This window comes from Propithecus coquereli, unplaced genomic scaffold, assembly GCF_000956105.1.
Source record: "Propithecus coquereli isolate 6110/MARCELLA unplaced genomic scaffold, Pcoq_1.0 Scaffold946, whole genome shotgun sequence".
Lineage (NCBI taxonomy): Eukaryota > Metazoa > Chordata > Mammalia > Primates > Indriidae > Propithecus > Propithecus coquereli.
Genome location: NW_012155796.1, coordinates 318941 through 334299, shown reverse-complemented (window position 1 = coordinate 334299; position 15359 = coordinate 318941).

Here is a 15359-nt window from a genome sequence, read left to right as displayed (position 1 = left end):
CACACACACACACACACACACACACACACACACATAGTGTTTCTTGATGAATTATTTAACTTACATTAAAAATACATATGGCTCAGAAATCTCCTAGCATTGGATTGAAAACGTCAAACTGGGAACTAGCAGTTCTCAGAGAACAGTTATCTATTGAAACAAACATGGATTTCATTGCGTTATACCAGTTAGACTCCATCAGACAATAAAAAGCTAATACCAGGAGGGTGAAGTGGTACTTGCCTGTAATCCCAGCTACTCAGGAGGCTAAGGCAGGAGGATCACGTGAGCTACAATTATGCCACTGCACTCCAGCCTGGGTGATAGAGTGAGACCCCACCTCCAAAAACAAATAAAAAATAAAAAAAATCACTCAAAATTAAATAAAAAGAGCTAATACTGCCACAGACTCTTTCTCAGGGAGACCCACACTACGCGGGATTGACCTCATTATTAAGCTTCATTACATACATACCCATTTTCCCTCTATTTATAGCCTGTAAATCTTAAAAAGTCAATCGTTTATATTTTAGGAGCAAAACTGACCCCTTAATATCTCATGGAGATTTTCTCTGCATGGCTACAATTCAGCACCACACAAAACTGGATCCTAAGTAATCTTAATAAAATACAGGACTTTGGTTTTTTCATTTGAAAAAAAGTAATTACAGAAAACTTGAAGAAAAGAGAAAAGAAGAAAAGCCACTCACGTAAGCCTGCTACCACTCTAATTCAATTTTTTATAACAGCTTTATTGAGATATAATTCACATACCAAAAAATTCACCCTTTTGAAATATACAATTCAGTAGGTTTTAGTACGTATACTCAGAGTTGTGCAACCATCACCACTATCTAACTCAAGAATATTTTCATCATCTCAAAAAAGACTATACCTATTAGTAGTCACTTCCCATTCCCCCCTCCTCTCAGCCTCCTATAACCACCAATCTGTTTTCTCTCTATATAGATGTACCTATTCTGGACATTTCATATAAATGCAATCATACAGTATGTAGCCTTTTGCATCTGGCTTCTTTCGCTGAGCGTAATGTATTCACCTAATTCGGTATCTATCAGCACTTCATTAGATTTCCTTCCCATCTTGTTTCTTATACATTTAAAACTTAATCCTTTGTTAACATTACAAAGTCAAGCTTGTTTTTTCCTGAAAAATGAGTTACAGACCCTAACCTAGGATCGTGGGTCCAGAGGCTGAAGGAGGCCTGTTTTGTTCTTTAAATGCCTACCCATTGTATTGGTCTAATTTTAACAGGACAACCCCACACACTAAATATCATCTTCAGCAAGGAGCTGAAGACTCCTGAACCCTGATTTAAATAGGAACAGCTTCCTGAACCCTGATTTAAATAGGAACAGCTACCTACCATCCGTTGAGCTCCATTTGCAAATGTCATGAGCTAAATTGTGCTCCCCTCAAATTCATATGTGGAAGCCCTGACCACTAGTACCTCACAATCTCACCGTATTTGGAGACAAGTTCTTTTTTTTTTTTTTTTTGAGACAGAGTCTCACTGTGTTGCTTGGGCTAGAGTGCCGTGGCGTCATCCTAGCTCACAGCAACCTCAAACTCCTGGGCTCAAGCGATCCTCCTGCCTCAGCCTCCCGAGTAGCTGGGACTACAGGCATGTGCCACCATGCCCGGCTAATTTTTTCTATATATTTTTAGTTGTCCAATTAATTTCTTTCTAATTTTAGTAGAGACGGGGTCTCGCTCTTGCTCAGGCTGGTTTTGAACTCCTGAGCTCAAACAATCCGCCGGCCTCGGCCTCCCAGAGAGCTAGGATTACAGGCGTGAGCCACCACGCCCGGCCCTGGAGACAAGTTCTTTAAAGGAGTGATTAAGTTAAAAATGGGGCCCTGATTCAATCATGCGTGAACAGAGGAATAACCACATGAGGACACGGCAAGAAAATGTCCACCTGCGAGCCAAGGACAGAGGCCCTAGAAGAAGCCAAACTTGCCAACAACCTGATCTTGGACTTCTAGCCTCCAGAACTGTGAGAAAAATTCTGTTAAACCATCCGGTCTGTGGTATTTTGTTATAGTAGCCCTCGCAAACATCTTATTTAATGCCCCAACACACACTTTTAAAAGTAGAGTTTTTATCCCCATTTTACAGATGAAGAAACTCAGGCTCAAAGAGATTAGTGGAGCTGGGATTCAAAGTGAAGTCTGTGTGATTTCGAAGCTTTCATTCTTTCCAGAAAATACAACATGCTGTAATTTATTTTTTATTTTTTTGTAGCATAAGGGGTCATACTGTTATAATAAACATAAAAATCTCTGTTCTGTTTTTCAAAGATCAATATATATTGTTTCCTGAATATACCTGGTTACAGTCCAAATTCAGAATTCATTCATTTCAGAAACATTTTTGAGGGAAGAAAAAAAATTTAATGAATTCAGTGTTTTACATGCATTATCCAATTTGAGCTTTAAACAATTCTAAGAGATATGCATTAGTCATCACTGAGGAAACTGAGGCTCAGAGACATTAAGTGACTGTATAATAATACTGTATTTGTCTTTCATTAAGTTTCTCAGTCTAATAGTTTCATTTTGAAAGACCAACTGGACTAGATTCTATTCATCAACCTTTCACTGAGACCTGCAGTGTTGGGTGCTCCGGATACCAAGGTAAACGCACCCTAGTCCCTATCTTGGAGGGAATGTGAAGCCCAGCCAGGGAGGGTTACAGCTCACCAGGGCCACTGCCAGCCCATACAGAGCTTCTGTGCAAATCAGAAAAAGGCACCCCTTTCTCAGAGTGGAAACAGCCCCAGAGCAAAGCCTCTTGCTAAGAGTGAGATCAGCAGAGTACACAAAGAGAGGCAGCCTCCCTCCCATACCCCTAGGGACCACAGCCACCCATGATCTGAGGGCAGGCTGTCCCTGTGGGAAGGGAGCTAGAATATAGAGCCAGGCCTGCTCAAATAGGTAGTGGGCAAAGCCGAAAACTAAGAGTGCCAATCAAGCAGAGGTCAAAACACCAGAAGAGGCCACATAAGGAGTAAATGTCCCATAAACCAGGTGAATGGGGAGCTGGGGCCAGGAAGCCAAAGCAGGTCAGGGACACCTCGTTTTATGGTCTTGGGAACCCACCATGGGGATTTCATGCCATGCATTTCCCACACAGGTGCCTTCTAGCCTAGACAGCTGCTCTTGCCACCTGCCACTAAGGGTCCCCACCATCACCTCTTCCCAGTGCTAGGTGATGCTCTGGAGTGGGAAGCAGCAGTTGTGGCACTCCTACCAGGAAAACCCAGCTCGCCAGCAACCCTTACAGGCTTGACACCATCAGAGACGTTACTGAGCATCCAGCACGGCAGAGCATAGGGCCCACTACAGGAAATGCCACATCACGAGGCTTCATCTCTGACAAGAGCCTGTCCCAGGACCCAACAGGGTCCAAACTGGGTCAGGAGAATAAATGCTACAAATTGCCCCTTCAAGCAGCTCAGAGCCTTACAGGATAAATACACCTTCCTTCTACTCTACCATCTGATCTGTGCCAGGATGGGTATATGAAAAAAGTTCACAAAGAGCAATCAGGGTACCTGAAGTGAGGACAATGGCTCTGTGGTCAGAGGTCTCAGTAAGTGTGACATCTGAGCCTCACCTTGCAGGAGGAGCAGAATCCCCCACTTGAGCAAGAGGAAGAGGAGAGAGCCATCCTGAGGAGGGAAATACAGAAGCAAAGGGGAGGCTGGTGGTGTGCCCCAAAAAGGTACAAAGTCCAGGGTGGCCAGAAGCTAGAACAGCACTCCCCAAAGAGTGGGTCACAGACCACCAGTGGGTGAATTGAGGTGGGCCAGGGCAGTCGTGTTACATAACATTGAACCCAGTCTTTTTTTTTTTTTTGGAGACTGGGTCTTACTATATTGCCCAAGCTGGCCTCAGATTCCTAGGCTCAAGCAATCCTCCTGCCTCAGGCTCCCTAGTAGCTGGGACCATAGGTGCCCACCACCACATCCAGATGAATCCGTTCTCTTGAGATTTCCTGCCCCATCTTGGTGCTAGAGTTGGTGGCCACCACTGTTCCAACACTTTGTTGCTCCCTTTTCTAATGAGAGTGGGCCTCAGCCAGGACCCTTAGTAGGCAATAGGATGCAGCTAGAATAACCTTGCTCTGATTTCACTGTATTTTTAAATTTTTATTTTTATTATTTTTATGTTATTTTGGATTAATGCCAAGTGCAACTGGTTTTCAACTTACAGAAGTCCCTTAAAAGTAGATTTGCCCAAGTAAAAAAATTGAATCAATATAAAAAAAATAATCTATAAATGATAGCACTAGGAGTAAACAGAAACTTTGAGATCTGGGAAACCCAAGGCCAGAGTCTCCTTGTACAGGGATGGGAAGGAGCAGAAACTGCAGTTTCTTCTTTTGGGTGGCCAATGGGCTGGGAGGACCCACCAGGAAGGAGGTGATGTTTCATCTTTGCTTTTAGGGGGAGGATTTCTAGGATGGTGTCTCTACAGATCTACCTGGAACCAACCTAGTAAGCCAGGTAATGGCTTTAGTGTGGGGCAGACTTGGGTTCAAGTCTTGGCTCTGCCATTTACTCCCATGTGACTCAGCCTTGTCCATAAATCTAAGAAAAGCATCCTTGGGGTGCTGCAAGGAAAATGACCAGCATCCCTCAATGGATGGCAGTTCCCTCACCCACCCAGCCCTTCCTAACTTTCTGGCAGGTAACCAAATTAGAGACCCAGTCTCTGAGAATGTTCATCAGATCTGGGAGAAACAGAATCTTACTCCTCTGTTCTGACCCTAACTAAAGGATATATTAATACAAAATGCCTGATCCCACTTTATCTTACAGGTTTAGAGACAAAAAGGAGTAACATTTGGTACTTGGGAAGAACCTGTGGATTCTCATGGATCATATGTCACATGCAGGAAATTTGAGTTTGAGCATAGAAATATTTGGTTTATTCATGACTGGCAGGCAGATAGGGCAAAAAAATTAGTTGATATACACTTGATATACTTCATACGAAAACCAACTGGAAAACTGTGACCAAAAGCGTTCTTAGAAAAAAACCTTTCAAGAAGAGTAAAGGTCCTGGATGGCCTTTTGCAGGGCGGGAGGCCAAGGATGCAGGAGGAACAGGGAGCCCCTGCAGCCCCACCAGCGCCCACTTCCACCTCTGCGTCTCCATGGGGATGCGGTGCTTAGGAAGGAAGTCAGCCAAAGGCAATGAGCTTTAATCCACACGTCTGGGAGATGGATTTCCAATAGACAGCTTGTTCCGACAACAACTGAATGCCTTTTCTCCTCTTAGGATATGTATAAATGTAAAAGATATCCAGCACTGATGAGGGTATAGGGAAAACAGGCGCTCTTGGGTTCTGTTGGTGAGAGGCTAATTTAGAACACCTTTTTGGAGGGCAATTTAGCAGTCTCCATCAAAATTTCAAATACTCCTATAGTCTGACGGAGGCATTTTACTTCGAAGAATCTAAACCATAGAAATGTAAAAGTGTACAAAGATATGTTGCTATTAGGGAAAAAAAGCCACCGCCACCAGTAGGAAAATGGCTATATAAATTATATATTTGCTCTGTCGAATGCTATGCACAATGAGGTCGATCTAAATATGCTACCATGGAAAGGTCTCCGAAATATACAATGACATGACAAAAGCAAGCTGTAAAATGAAGCCTATAGTAGGATCCCATTTACACAAAAGAACTTCATGGAACAAGGACCACACACTAAGCAGCTGCCAAACATTATCCCTGGGGAGCCTAGTGGGACTGGGAAAGTCGGGCTTGCTCTTTATACATTGAATACTTCTATATTTTCTAATTTTTTTAAACAAGAATGGGTACTTTTGTCAATACCCACCCACTGAAAGGCAAACAAAGAGACAACTGCTTTAGGATGCCCAGTTAGCATAAAAGGCCAAAGAGAAGGCAACCTCTGGTAGAAGGCTGGAGTGAGCAGAGGGTGGGAACGCTGGCCCTGCCAAGGGAGGCCCTGGGGCCACCCTGAGGCTCACTTCCTCCTCTGTCCACCCCACTGACAGGAAAGCTGGAAGGGTGTGGGCGCGTTCTCAAAAGCAGCCTTCCCACCACCAGACAGAGCAGCAATGGGGCTGCCGGGAGGCCATGCCCACAGACTGTCCCCACCCCTTCATCAGCCTCCATCCTGTCCCTTGGTGGAGTTCTGGGGCAGGTACTATTTCATATCCTTCTTCCTAAGACTACCAGGTTTTGAAACTGAAGAGCCCTTAGAACATTCTCTCAAACAAGAGCACCTAGGTTATAAAGTTCAATGACAAGCTGAAGGGCATCCTGTCCCTTCTCCAACTCCCTTCTCTCTTTCTCTGATCTACTCCTACTCATCCTTCAAAACCAGGTCTAGGCAGTGCCTCTTAGGAAACTTCCTTCTCCCATCACACCCTGGGTGGACTAAGCACCTCCCCTCTGAGCCTCAGGGCCTTGTCCCCACTTCTACCACAGCATTCACCTTGAGCAGTGAAACAGTGTACTCGTAGGTTGGTCTTTCTCTCAGCACAAACTCCCTTAGGGCAGTGATTGTGACACACATCCCAGCACCACATAGGAAGGCACTCAGGGGCCCAGAGCCACCTGCCTGACTGTAGAACCAGGGAAGTGAGCTGCACCAACAGGCAGCTCCTCTTGGGGGACATCTATTCAAAAAGGGCCAAGATAATGCCACCAGCCCAACTGAGGGCCATAATTTCTGCTATCACTTAGCCACAAATGATTCCTCAAGTCCCTCTGTTCTACCACTGCCTCTAAACCTGTGAGGCTAGGTGGCCGCCATCCCTGCCAACAAAGCAATTTTGTGTGACAACAACCACACAGCCCTACCTAGCAAATATGAAATGCTGAAATACAAAACATACTCCCCAAGAAGCGGATGCTCTGCCCTCCTCCAGATACGCGTCCTTCACTTCGGCTCTATGTGGGTGCTTCACGATACACCCCCAAAAGGCATACAACCACTTCACACCCATTAGGATGGCTACTATAAAAAAATAGAAAATAACAAGTGTTGGCAAAAGCGTGGTGAAACTGGAACCCTTGTGCACTGCTGGTGGGAATGTAAAATGGCACAGCTGCTGCGGAAAACAGCATGAGAGTTCCTCACACAGTTAAAAATTGAACTACCATAAAATACAGCAATTCCACTTCTAAGTATGTACCCAAAGAATCAAAAGCAGGGCCTTGAACAGATATTTGCACACCCATGTTCACAGTAGTGTTATTCACAATAGCCAAAATGTGGGAACAACACCGGTATCCTCCACTGGATCACTGGATAAACAAAACGCGGTGTATGCATACAATGGGTGTATACAGCTTTCAATCAGCTTTAGAAAGGAAGGGATTCTGACACACACTCCAACGTGGATGAACCTTGAAGACATTACGCCAAGTGAAATAAGCCAGTCACAAAAAGACAAATATTGCATGACCCCACTTATATGAGGTATTGAAACTCATGGAGACAGAAAGCAGAATGGTGGTTGCCAGGGGCTAGCGGGAGGGAGAAGTGGGGAGTTAGTGTTTCATGGGTGCAGAGTTTCAGCTGGGAAGATAGAAAAGTCCTGCTGCTGGATGGTGGTGATGGTTGCACAGCAGTGCCAACGCACTTAATGCCACTAAACTGGACACTTAAAAATGGTTAAGATGGTAAATTTTATGTTATGTGTATTTCACCACAATAAAAACAAAGTCTGCAGGGAGTCATTCTTGCCCTTGAGTATGAATTAGTCAGGAAACAGCAGTTTGGCTGTAGCAGTCTTCCTGGAAGGTGCTAGAGACAAGCAGGAGTGCCCAGGCCACTTTCCCCACCCAAGGGGGACAGAGAACCACAGTCCCCCCAACCCAAGGAAGACAGAGAACCACAGTCCTCACCATCTATTTGAGGGGCAGAGCCCAAACCATGGGGCAGAGCCTTAAGCATTACCTGGCCCCTGACCCAGGAAGAAACCTGTGCCCACCAGCATGCACATGGATGCAGTATGGAAACAGTCCACACCTGACCTCATTGAGCTGCCCACCCCCCAGCCCAACACCAGAGGAAGCCAGGTGGGGTGGAGGAAACAGGCAGGCTGTGTCATGGGCCTCGCTGGGCTTCAACCCTGTTGCTTGTGTGATTTTGAAAAAGTCACGACAGAGGTAAAGACACTCAGCTCACGTAGTCAAGAGGGTTAAATGAGATAAAACCTTAAACAGACACAGCACAGCTCCCAACACAAGCAGGTGCTCTTTAAATGTTTGTTCCCCTCCCCCTTCTTCCACCCCACACAAGCACACCTCCCCTTGTGTACATGGTTAGCTGCTCTCAGGGCAGGCACAGGACATTATTCATCTTTGAATTCAAAATCCTACCCCGCCCTACACGGTGCATTTAAATAAACAGTCAGATAATTATTAAATACATATAAAATATAAAGCCACTGCAGCTTAAGGGCTTCTGGTCCAGCTTTGTGGCAGTAGGAGGATCTAAATTAGGTCTTGAAGGGTATGTGGGTCTAAACCACGAGCAAGAGAGATGAAAGACTGCCTTGCAGGGGCAAAGACCATGCTGAGCACAGGCAAGGAGGGGCGGGAACGCAGAGCACGTCCTGTCCAGAAGAGAAGAGACAGGAAGAAGTCCAGTCAGTGAGCGAGGGCCTCGAACACCAGGCTACATTTATAAATCATTCTAAAGGAGATAGGGAGTTCCAGGAATTTTCTGGTAGATTTGCCCAAAGTTTTGAGCAGCCCCAGAGAATAGAAAGGGAGGGAGCATGGAAAGAAGGAGACCAGCTGGGTGGTTCCTGCAATGGCCCAGGCCTGACCAGGGCGGGACCAAGTTAGAGGAGGTGAAAACTAAGACAGGGAAACAAATGCTAAAGACATTATAAAGAAAAACAAACGAAACCCCTCACACCAATACTAAGCTCTACAGCCACGATGGGCCCCAGAACTGCCACGGCACAGCACGGCTCCTCCATCCGTCTGCCCAGCCCCTTCCTGACCTCCCTTCCTTTCGCTGTTGCTCACCCTAGAGCAGTATGTCTTTATGCTTAAAAAGTATTTATGAAATTGAAATGAGTGCATTTCATGGGCACCTTGTCAGAATGTGCCATTACAAGTGACATTTTTGGGTGTCAGAGTTTTGGGTGTCTCATTTGCTGGTAGATCTGATTTGCCCAGTTGACAAGTGAGAAGACTATGACACCAGCAATTATAGAAACAAACTTAACCTAGAATCTGGAAGTCAAGCTGTTCTCTCCATCGCTGCCATCACACTCAGCAGACAACATGGTGGCCCACTGGCAGAGGGCCCTCACTTCTCAAACCACAGCAGCTCAGGGGGACTGGCAGGACCCCAGACTACATGACCTTCCAAGATGGCAGGAAGAGAAAATAATGTATACAGTTTCTCAGGACTAGAGGAAGAAAGCAGAAAACCTCTTTAAAATATCACTAGGATTCAACACAAAAGAGCACATACTGTACGACTCCACTCATATAAACTTCTAGAACAGGCAAATAGAGGTAAGATCAGTGGTGGTCTCTGCAGATGTGCTGGAGGGGAAGACTGACTAGAAAGAGATGAGGGGACTTTCTGGGGTGAGGCTGACCGTTTGTATCTTGATGGGATATAGGTTATAACATGTATGTATCTGTCAAAACTATAACAACTAAGATTTGTGTATTTCACTATAGGTAAACTATACCTTAATGAAAAACATTAGAAGGCAAATGGAAAATATATATATATAAAATACACACACAGAGGTAAATACATATATATAATACATACACATACATAAATACATATATACATATATATGTGCATGTGTATGAGAATAAAAATAAAATCCTAAGCCCCCTACCAGCTGAATGGACCCCTCTTGGCCAATGGTACCCCAGAGAAATCTAAAAAATGAGTTCCCAGCCACGATGGGATGGGAGGTCAGGCACACCTTGTTATACACCCTCCCTCCTAATCACCACTGGGCTTTCTTTCCTAAAGGTTAAACAGAAACCAGACCTTTGGAAAAGACTTGCTTCACCACTGATTTCAACCTACCTTGTGACTGCTTCTCTGTTTTGCAGTTTTGACACAAATGACCAGCATTCTGTAAGGACGGCCTTGCTGAAATAACAGGACACATCTAATCCCGTAATTTTCTAATAACAGCTAAAGATCAATCCTATGAGCTCTCTGGTGAGAAATTTTTCTCCACTGCGCTATGAGCACCTACTAGGCTTTTCCACCCTAACACATTCCTCCCTGATAAAAGAACACTGGCCACAGAGTGGTTCTGGCCAGTCTACAGAGTCTGCGCACTGAGTACCTTTGTGTCCTCTGCTTCACCTTTTGATGTTAGAGGGCTGAAAACTCCACCCTCAGATCATGCTAATGCCACCATTTTTTGAACATGGGACCCATGAGGAAACACGAAGCTCAATTGCACATGCGCGTGTTTCTCCTTTCATAAATGTTCATGATTCCTCCTACAGCTTATTAAATATGTATATTCAGCCACCCTGCTCAGCATAAATTTCTGTTCCCTTTACCCCTCCCTCAAAGTGCTTGCTCTTGGTTTCTACCTGAGACTATGCTTCCCAGCCTGTTAGACTGGCCAACCTCAGGAGTGACAAGTGTCTTTTTGTATGCTACTGAGATGACTACTGGCTAGGAGTTCCTAAATAGCTTCAGGATGGGGCTGGTTGCCAGAAAGACCAAGGCCAGTTTAGAAGGTTGGAACTTTCAGCTCCATCCCCAACCCACCCCACCTCCAGGAAGGGGAGAGGGGCTGGAGGTGAGTTAATCACCAATGGCCAATGATTTGATTAATCATGTTCATGCAATGAAACCTCCATGAAACCCCCTAAATGATGGAGTTCAGAGAGATTCCAGGTTGGTGAACACACAGAAGTGTTGGGAGGGTGGCAAGCCCAGAGGGCATGGAAAAGTTCCTTGCCCCTTCCCCACACCTTGCCCATCACTTCCATTTGGCTGTTCCTGAGTTGAATCCTTTATAATGTAAATGTAAGTGAAGTGTTTTCCTGAGTTTTGTGCTCTGTTCTAGCATATTATCTAACATGAGGAAGGCACCATGGGAATTCCCAGCTTATGGCTGGTCGGTACAGGTGATAACCAGGAACTTTCAACTGGCACATGAAGTGGGGAAGTCTTGTGGGACTGAGCCCTTAACCTCTGGGGTCTGCATCAACTCCAGGTAGTTGGTATCAGAATTGAATTCAATTGTAGCATACCTAGTTGGTGTCAGAAAACACACACACACACACATTTGGTGTCGGAAGTGTTGTCAACGTAAAAACAGCACAGACCTACCCTCTCTGGGCCTGTTTCCCCACCTGTAAAAATGAGGGGTTGGACCAAATGCCTCTAAGGCCCTTCCTGCTAGAGTCCTACAATTCCTTGAATTGCTGGTTTAAGATCTTCCAGAGTTAACATGAGGGATTCTCACTCTCTGGAAGGCACTAGCAAATTCAGCTTCTGAATCCCAAGCAACATCATTTCTCAGGCCTCAGTTCCTATTCTGACTAATGACATGCCAGAACTTTGTGTGATTTCTCCTTTGGGGAGCAACAAAAAAACTTAACAGTGTCCTATTATAGGGCCCTGTCCTTGTCCCCAGCTCTCAAAGACTTACAGCCCAATTCTCTGAGATGAAAGAATCAGTCTCTCTTTATTACACTCAATTTTAACGCAAAATCCGAAACAGAATTTTTGACGTGCCTCCCAGACTACAAGGCTTGTGCTTGCTTAAAAGCAAGTTGGTCAGTTAGTCAACTTAGCATCTACTTAAATTCCCTCTCTTCCTCCATCCAACACTATAATTCTAAAGCAAATCCAGAGGAAAGTAAAAGACACAGTCTTCTATTATTAAGAAGAGACTCAATGAGATTGTAAGAAAGCACATCCTTTGACCAAATTCTCAAAAAACTTTCTGGGCTGAGGAAGACATTTGTACACTGAATTAAGCTGGGAAGACTGAAACTGGGTGAATAATTTCTAACACTAAGGCAAGTCTGGATTTAAAACAACTATTAGACTTTCAGCCACCAAGTTCATTCACGTATTCGTTCACTGAATTCCACAAACATTTACTAAGCTCTCCAAGTTAGTGGTTAAGAGCACCAGCTCTGGAGGCCCCAGGCCTGGGTTCCAGTCCTTGTTCTGCCACCTATAATCCACAGACCTTGAGGAAGGTACTTCACTTCTAAGCCTCAGTTTCCTAGTCTTATACAATACAAATGACAGTACCTGCCTTACAGAGCTGATGTGGGAATTAAAGGAAATGATGAATGTAAGGTACTTAACCCAGTACCTGGTGAGGAGAGTCATACTGACTAGTACTAATAACATTATCCTTCTTATCTTTAAGGCATTTTGTTAGACTCTACTGAAAAATAAGAGCATGACACCAAAGGCACAGGCAATAAGAGAAAAAATAGAGAAATTGAACTTAAAATTAAAACTTTTGTGCATCTAAGGACATCAAGAGAGTAAAAAGGCAATCCCAGAATGGAAGAAAATATTTGCAAATCACATATCTGATAAGGGATTAATATCCAGAACATAGAAAGAACACCTAAAACTGAACAACAATAAACAAACAACTGATTAAAAATTGGGCAAAGGATTTGAATAGACAGTTCTCCAAAGAAGATACACAAATGGCTAATAAGCATATGAAAAGATGTTCAACATCACTAATCATGAGGCAAATGCAAATCAAAACCACAGTGAGATACCACTTCATACCCATTAGGATGGCTACTATAAGGAAAAAACAACACAAAACAAAATACAAGTGTTGGCAAGGATGTGGAGAAACTGGAAGCCTTGTGCAATGATGGTGGGGATAAAAAATGATACAGTAGCTTGAAAAATAGTATGATGGTTCCTCAAAAAATTAAAAATAGAATTACCATATGATCTAGCAATTCCACTTCTGGGTATATACCCAAAAGAATTGAAAACGGTGACACGAACAGAAATTTATACATCCATGTTCATAGCAGCATTATTAACAATAGCCAAAAAGTAGAAGCAACCCAAGTGACCATCAGTGGATGAATGGATAAACAAAATGTGGCATATACCTGTAATGGAATATTATACATTCCTTAACAAGGAAGGAAACTTTGACATGTTCCAATATAGATGAAACTTGACGACATTATGCTACATAAAATTAGTCAGTCACAAAAGGATAAATACTATATGATTCCACTTATATGAGGTTCCTCGAGTAGTCAAATTCACAAATAGAATGGTGGTTGCCAGGGTTCGGCAGGGGGCGGGGGGGAAGAGGAAACAGGGACATGTTTCAGTTTTGTAAGATGAAAAGAGCTCTGGAGACACACAGTGGTGGTAACTGCACAAAAATGTGAGTGTACTTAATGCCATTGAACTATAAACTTAAAAATGGTTGTATATATTTTACCACAATTTCTTTTTTTCTCCATTTAAAAAAATTTATTTTTTATTTTTTATTTTTTTTATTTCAGCATATTACAGGGGCACAAATGTTTAGGTTATGTATATTGCCCTTGCCCCACCTGAGTCAGAGCTTCAAGTGTGTCCATCCCCCAGACGGTGCGTACTGTACCCATTAGGTGTTTATATACCTATCCCCTCCTTTCCCCTCCCAGCTGCCTGACACCTGATGAATGTTATTACTATATGTACACTTAAGTATCACAATTTCTTAAAAAGAAAAACAAATAGAAACAGGTGCCCTTATGGATCATTTAGTTTAAATGATGCTTGGGAAAAAGTATAACATAATAACACATTTTGCTTTTACATACTCACTTGATCCTCGTAACAACCCTGTAAGGTGTGACAGTACAGGTATTCTTGCACTCCCCTCACCACCACCATTTACAGATTGGGAAACTGAGAATTAGAACAGCTACTGGATTCACACAAGGGCAGTTACATAGAGAGGCAAAGATGGGACTGACTCCAATCCAAAACAAAAAGTGCTAAATGCTGGAAGAGAACAAAGAGAGGGCAACAGGAGTCCACATTCCCATTGAAGGAACTGTGCTATCTTTCTGGAATTCCCATTTGGAATCAGTTATGGCCCCTTCTTGTCCAGACGGAACCAGACCATGCTCACTGTCTAAAAGGCAACACAAACAAAAGCTCTAGAGCCAGACTCCTGGGGTGTAGAAGACGGCTTGGCCTACATGAGCCAGGAAACCTTGGGCAAGTTTCTAAGTCTCCATTTCTTCATCTGTAAAGTGGAGATAATACCACTGACTTAATGGTGTTTTCAGAGAAAAAACATTTAAATGAGATAATGTGTACATAGCACTTAACAAGGTGCCTGGAACATGGTGAGGGTCCAGTGAATGATGGCTAATAATTTTAGCATTAAAAGATGTTAAAAAGGCTGGTGTGGTGGCTCACGCCTGTAATCCTAGCACTTTGGGAAGCTGAGGTGGGAGGATCACTTGAGCCTAGGAGTTTGAGACCAGCCTGGCAAGACCTCATCTCTACAAAAAATAAAGAAAAAAAAAAATTAGCCGGGCATGGTGGTGTATACCTGTGGTCCCAGCTACTTGGGAGGCTGAGGCAGGAGGATCGCTTGAGCCCGGGAGTTTAAGGTTGCAGTGAGCTATGATAATGCCACCACACTCTACCCAGGGTGACAGAACAAGACTCGTGTCTTAAAAAAAAAAAAAAAAAGATGCTAAAAAACTAAGGGTGGTCGAGCGCAGTGGCTCACGCCTGTAATCCTAGCACTCTGGGAGGCCGAGGCGGGCGGATTGTTTGAGCTCAGGAGTTCAAGACCAGCCTGAGCAAGAGCAAGACCCTGTCTCTACTAAAAAAAAAAAATAGAAAGAAATTAGCTGGACAACTAAAAATATATAGAAAAAATTATCGGGCATGGTGGCGCATGCCTGTAGTCCCAGCTACTCGGGAGGCTGAGGCAGGAGGATCGCTTGAGCCCAGGAGTTTGAGGTTGCTGTGAGCTAGGCTGACGCCACTGCACTCTGGCCCGGGCGACAGACTGAGACTGTCTCAAAAAAAAAAACTAAGGGCGACAGAAAGGAACCTGTGGAGTGAGTAATTGTGCAGAGTTTACTCTATCACAAGGTCACAAGGAAACAGAAATATACACCCTGCCCTCAAGGAGTCTCCAGTCTTACTCTGAAGACAAAGCAATAAACACAGAATAAGATAAATAATAACAGGAAACAGAACCAGGAAGGAGGGAAGGAATCAATAAGTTTGAATATATTAGTTGACTGCAGGACAGTGTGCTAGGGACTTTACACATATTATCTCATTTAATCTTCACAAAAAC